The sequence below is a fragment of the Euphorbia lathyris genome, chromosome 7 (genome assembly GCF_963576675.1).
Source record: "Euphorbia lathyris chromosome 7, ddEupLath1.1, whole genome shotgun sequence".
NCBI classification, from domain to species: Eukaryota; Viridiplantae; Streptophyta; class Magnoliopsida; order Malpighiales; family Euphorbiaceae; genus Euphorbia; species Euphorbia lathyris.
In genome coordinates this window covers 62,804,754-62,811,635 of record NC_088916.1, presented here as the reverse complement: position 1 = coordinate 62,811,635, position 6,882 = coordinate 62,804,754, and the positions used below count along the sequence as shown (strand labels likewise).

The 6,882-nt window shown below is 30.8% G+C and overlaps 1 non-coding gene across 1 annotated transcript; it reads left to right on the top strand.

The window, feature by feature from the left end:
* Positions 1-6,495: 6,495 nt before the first annotated feature.
* On the top strand, positions 6,496-6,598 carry LOC136201798 (small nucleolar RNA Z279/snoR105/snoR108). Its single transcript, XR_010674137.1, has one exon. It is a non-coding gene; the product is annotated as a small nucleolar RNA Z279/snoR105/snoR108 (small nucleolar RNA).
* Positions 6,599-6,882: the final 284 nt, after the last annotated feature.

Here is a 6,882-nt window from a genome sequence, read left to right as displayed (position 1 = left end):
ATATTAGCAAAAAAAAAAAAAAAAATTGAAAGACGTGCTAAGAAATACTAACAAAAAAGGTCATTAGGATAAAGAATTATATATATGCAATTAAAATAGTAATAGCAAAAGAATATAAACTAATTAATGGTTTTATATAGAATGAAGAAAATTATACTATTATTTTATATTCTAACTCTATGCATGCACGTCTCATTTTAACTAGTATATATTTAATATAACAGCTACTGAAATTGATTAAATAATGAACTCGAGTCTTTGCTAGATTAATATAGTAATACACTACTAAAATATTAGATTAGTTATTAATCACATAAATGATGGGATTATGAAACTCGAGCCTAATAATATTATTATTTTACAATTATTATTTGTTTTTCATTCATCTATTGACTATCTTAACTTTTCATATCCTTCCGACTTCTTTAATTCTCGTTTTTGTAACTTTTATCTATTATTGTTTAAAGCTCAATTGACATCGTTTCTTTGGGATTGTCGTAACTCTCATCCTTTTGATCAAAATCAATTGTCGCCACCTAAGCTTCTTGTTGATAAAACCCCGAATTCATTATATGATTTCTAGGAATAGCGGGATCAACAAGTTCTAGTTGGCTTCTTACATCAGTTATGGAAGCTCTTCTTCCATAGATTGTTGATGCTACCACGACACTTGAGGCTTGTATAAAATTAACTCAAGCATACGCTCTCGCTCTCAGATTCAAAATTTAAAGGCTCGATTGCAAAGCTTAAGTCGTGGTAATATAGGGGTACGATTGGTCAGCTACATTGTTATGTTGTGTTCTTGCCAGATGTATGATCTCTTTGTCTTCTCAAAAGCAACATATTGTGTCATATTCTTCCACGGAATTGTTCCATTACTTCAACTACATCTGAAATTGGATGGATACAAATGCTTATAGGTGAAAGTGGTTTTTTTTTTATTAATCCGCTCTACTTTATGGTGTGATAACATGAGTACAATTTATTTAATTATTAACTATTAACCTCGTCTTCCATTATCACAACAAATATTTGGAAATTGATTTTTATTTTGTATGTGATAAGGTACATCCAAAGGCTCCTGTTGCTTCCACGACTGATGAAATAGCAGATGTCCTTACCAAGTCGTTTCACATGAGTCATTTTCAATTACTACGAGACAAACTAACAGTTCATCCACACCCTGTATAACTTGAGGGGGATCGATAAGGAGTTTCCGCCACAATAGTTCCTTATGTCTCAAGAATTTGTAACTATTTAGGGAAATAGAGTTTGTTTTAATTAGGAACTTTACAAACCGAATCCAACACTGCTAAGTGTCCCAATTTACGTGTGTGTCCTATATATATATATATATATATATATATATATGTCCTAAACTATGAATTGAACAATTCAAAAGTTATAATTGTTATAGGGATGAACCAGGCAGAAGTTTGTGGGCGTAGTCTATAACGACGCGGTCTGAAGTTGGTGATGCCGAGATAGGAGACTTGTGTAAGAAGCGTTCCTAAAGGATATTAATAATAAGATAGAAGTAAACTGAATCTCACATTAAAAATAGAGAGAAATTTACAATCGCATGTAAACACATTTTAAAACTATTAAAAGCAATAGATTGAATTAATTTGAGTTAAAACGGATAATATCTAAGAGAAACAATTATAATCAACAACTCAACCAAGCTAATATTTCTTCTTCTTCTTTATCTAATAGCAATCTGTAATGTGGTTGTATGAAATTAATTTATTGAAAGCATCTCAAGAGTCCATTCAATATAGAGACAGACCAAACAATTTCAAAGAAATTGAGTGTTGAAATAGATGGATGACTATTAAGATGTTGAACTAATCCTCTCTATATGAGGTAGTCCCCTCATTAGATGTTGTTGATGAGTTTAGTCAATCATCTATATGAAGGGACCAATTTAGAGGGGTGGGAGAGGGTTTGAGGACTCGCGGGTCCTCGGAAAATTTCATTAAATCTCTCTACAAAATACTCATAAATATTGAAGTACCTATATTAGTGATTTCTAAATTTATATATGATTAAGCTGTCTTAAACATTTTTAGAACCATATGCTAAATGAAAATATTGAATCATAAATGCGTTCATATAACAATAATGTTTCTACAAAATGAAACACTAAAATACTTCAACTTGAATTTTAATATAATAAATATAATAAAAACAATTTAATTTAGATATTTTATTAATAAATTGGACTTCTTAGAATTTTTAGATAGTTAATTTTCCAGATAAGTTAACATTCACTTAATTTTTCACATAATAAATAACAATAATAATTTAATTAGTTTTGTGTAATAATAATAAATTAGGCTCCCTTAAATTTGAGGCTCTGTACGTAGGGATGGCAACGGGTACTCTACCCGCGGGTACTCGGCACTACCCGACACTATCCGACCCTAATGGGACTATCCGTACCCTGTATAAAAGGGTACGGGACGGGTATGGGATCAAAACCATTACCCGTGAGGGTAATGGGACGGGTATGGGAAGACCCCCAGGGTACCCGGTACCCGTTACCCGTCATAAATTTTTATATATTAAAAAAATATTATTGTGTTTTAGATGTGAGATTTGAATACTATCCTTTTGTTCTTTAACCATTAAGTGATACCACTAAACTATTTTATTTTTATTGATTAAGGTTCAATTTGTTCAATTTTTAAATCGATGATTTATTAAGTTTATACTTTGTTAAATTTGTAATATTTTTTATTTTATTTATTGATTCTTAACGGGTAAGTGTACCCGTGGGTACCCGTGAATTAAATGAGAATGGTATGGGATGCAAAATATATACCCGTTAGGGTAATGGAAAGGGTACGGGTAGTTAAAAAATAAAAGGGTAAGGATTTGGGATTGGCACTACCCGCGGGTACCCTACCCGTTGCCATCCCTATCTGTACGGGATAGATATGATACTCTCTCCTCCTACTCGGCTCAGTGTACATATATATAAACTTTATAGTAGTACATAGATAAAGGAAAATTATAATGTGAATGATAATAGATTTCTTTAATTTCAATATATGTAATTGAATGGGCGGAAAAGTTTATGTAACCATTTAATTGAGTAGATGAACGTAAGTTAAAGCAATAAATGCCAACCATATACTAGTTCAGATCAGATTATAATAGTTTGGATAAGGTAGATCAGGTACCTACTGCATTAAACAATTTAGTTGTACCATGTATAGGAGGTACACCTGTCTATGGTCCAGGTACCCGCTCGGTCCATCCAGGCCCGTGTCCCTTAGACCGGGTTAGGATAATAAAAATTGTTCATAGGTCCAGTCCGACCCAAACCTATTAAAACCCACCTATTTTTTGGACGGGTTTGGAATTAATAAAAACAACACGGGCCGGTCTAGCCCGGACCGGTCAGCCTATTAATATTGATTAATAAATATTAAATATTCATTTTTAAGTATAATATTTATTTTTTATAATTAATAATTATATATATATATATATTTAGGTGGGCTTATATGGGTTGGGCTTGGAATTTGATTTTTGGGTCAAATACATGAATATCATAATTAAGTACAAAATTACAACTAAATCATATCACTAAACTTAATTCTTAATATGTCATTATTCTCTATATATTATTATTTTACATCATAATTTAAAAATTCTAAACTCAAATTCATAAATCATAAACTCTAGAAAATATATTCTAGACTTTTAATTAATAAACTCTAATCCTTAAAATATATTAAAGTATTGATTTTACTAGTTTGACATAATCTAAATTTATAACTTGACATAGTTATAAATAGTTCTTAAAAGATGAATTTTTGTGTAATTTTCCTTTGATTTTTCAGCCCGAGCCCGTCTAAATTAATAGTGAGCTGGACTGGGCTTGGACTGAGCTTTTTTACCTAAAAACCCGATAGGAGGAGACATCGTCGCCTATTATCCACCTCCTATCACCTTCAATTAGTAACGGCATAGTACTCATTTGGCTCCCTAAACTATGGTTTTAAAATCAATTAGAAATTTAAACTATCAAAATCATCAATTGAGTTCTCATTGTAAACAACAATCATCAATTGAGGCTTCATCGAAAATTATTCGGTTGAACAATTTCAGACCCTCTTCTCTAAACTCATTTTGAACCAATACAGAGATTATTATAGTCTATATCAAATAGTCACAGTTTTTTATTTTAAGATAGGATGAGAATTCATATGATGATTTTTACTTAGTTCAGCGACCTGATTGATGGTTTTGATAGTTTAAGATCTAACCGAGAATTAGATTGATTTTCCTTTCTTATAGTACTGATTTGTAACGCATGAAGGTAGAACAATTTCCGCATTTGAGCAAAAAGATGAAAATGGACTTCGTGTCCTCCAATACCCTGAAGGAACACACAAAGACAATTTATATTTTAATTCTATTTAAAAATATCAATTTAGCTTGTTACGTTGTGTTTATGGTTTATTTATACTAATTACAAATGAATATAAAAGTTATCACACCAATTTGTTTTCTTCTAGACATACAGGTTGTAGTTTAGTTGGCACCGCATGCTGAGTTTGTGGAAAAAGATCTCAAATTTGATTTCCACTAAATACATCCGTAGGAAGGGGTGAGGAACCTTAACTGTGACTAAGTCCCGAACAGGATTATCTCAATGAGGATACATGTGGTTTAGACCAAAAAAGTTTGTATTCTTCTATGGAATCATATATAAAAGAATTTTAAATGGGGATAAGATTTTAAAAAATTACTCATGATGGATACAAACATAATACGGTAACACCTCGGGTACCCGCTATAATTTGTTAATTTATATTTTTTACTCTCTTAACATATTAATTAATGCATACTAAAAAATAAAGGAATAGATGAAGAATCTCATATCAAATAATTGATGATTTGTATTTGTTATTGAATTTTATATTCTATTATTTAAAACTTTAAGCATTTGATTTGTGAAATATTAAATTTATGTATATTTTATTAAATTTATAATTTATTTATCTATTTATTATTTAATTGATATATTTAAATGAATACAAGTACCCATAAATTATATAGGATGAGAATGTTATTTAATTTTTTTTAACATCAATCAATCTCCTTAGGTGGTATGCATCTCTTTCTTAATTGATTGAGTTGTATTACTTCAATGTAGAAGTTCTCCTTTCCATCATATCAGATTTGCACTTTGGACAAATGAATCCAAAATGATTTTTTCATGGCCCGAAATTCTTGTGTTATTTTCAAGCATATTGATAAATTATTTATCTTATGGAGCAAAGTAAACATATTCATGAGTTCGATGGCTCGTTCAGTCGGTTCGATCTAGTATAGATTGAGTTTCAACATGTATATTTATTTATTTTGTCTAAATCTGTTCAATCCGCACACAAAATAGTTGAGTTTGGATTTATCTCAAAATTTGAGTCCAACTCTGCTCAGTCAGACTTTATATTATATAAATATTATATACATATTTGTTACATTTGTTTGGCTTAATACATTATTTGCTTCTTGAATTTGTTCAAAAAACTTGATTGATCCCCTAAACTTTCAAAGTATCTCAATAGCCTCTTAAACTTGCATAAAATATTCAGTTAGCCTCCTGAACTTGCGTAAAATGTAATCAATTGATCACTCGGTTGCAAAAAGTAAGTTAAATGCGGAAGATGTATTCCACGCATCTTAGAATGTTATTACATAATTCAAAAATATATTAAAAAGGAAGTTATTGCTTGTTCAATTATACAACTTGTCTTCTCTAATCTAAGAATCGTATAGCCCGATTTCGGTCGTTTTACTTTTTATACGACTCGTGCAATACATCTTTCACATTTAACTTACTTTTCTGCAACCGAGTGATCAATTGATTACATTTTGTGCAAGTTTAGGGGGCTAACTGAACATTTTATGCAAGTTTAGAGGACTATCGAGACACTTTAAAAGTTCAGGAGGGCAATCAAGCTTTTTGGACAAATTCAGGGGGCAAATGATGTATTAAGCCATATTGTTTGGTTATATAAAATTGTTTTTGTTGAATTTTATTGATATTAACTAATTTTTTAATTTATTTATTTTTTATTATATATATTTATAGTTTAATTTTAATTTTTTTGGTAATATAGTTTAATTTTAATTAACTTTTTAATATAAATATATATTAGTTGTATCGACTTGAAATTCTTATAATAACTCAGATGGACCTGAATCGGATGCAAATATAATGTAGAATAAGCTGAACTTAGATAAAATAATTTAGCAAAATATCTGATTATCTTGCCCAAGCCCAACCCAAACCCGGCCCAGTCCATAAACAGTTATTGAGCAAAGCAAAGCTGAGGCGGTTGCGTAATAAATTTGTGTTGTGTCAGCGTTTTCACCTATCCCACATCGACAAAAAGCAAGAGAGCGGGTCGACGTGCTCACTATAAAATAGTGAAAACAAGGCGCTAGAAATTATCCTTCTTGGCAGTAAACGGGATGTGATGAGTGGTCAATGCTCGCTAAAGCTATGCGAGATGGGTGTCCGCCCTTGCCAGTTACGACAAACTGGGCACCCTCTTTTTAACCATCTGATCCCAAAAACTATAGTTTAATTTTTGTTTCTTTCATAGGCATAAATTGCTTGCCGCATCTTCCAGCAAGCCTTTTATTATAGCTGAAACTTTCTTTTGTTTTATAAATTGTGTTGTGTTTTTTTTCTCCCTTATGAATTAGTGAGAAAGGTCTAGGGAACCTCTAGATTTGGTGGAGTTGTAATCATTTCAACCATTAATTGTAAACCTCTAGACTTGGTGGAGTTGTAATCATTTCAACCATTAATTGTAAAATTAATGGATGAGATTTGATTGATCAATAAATGAC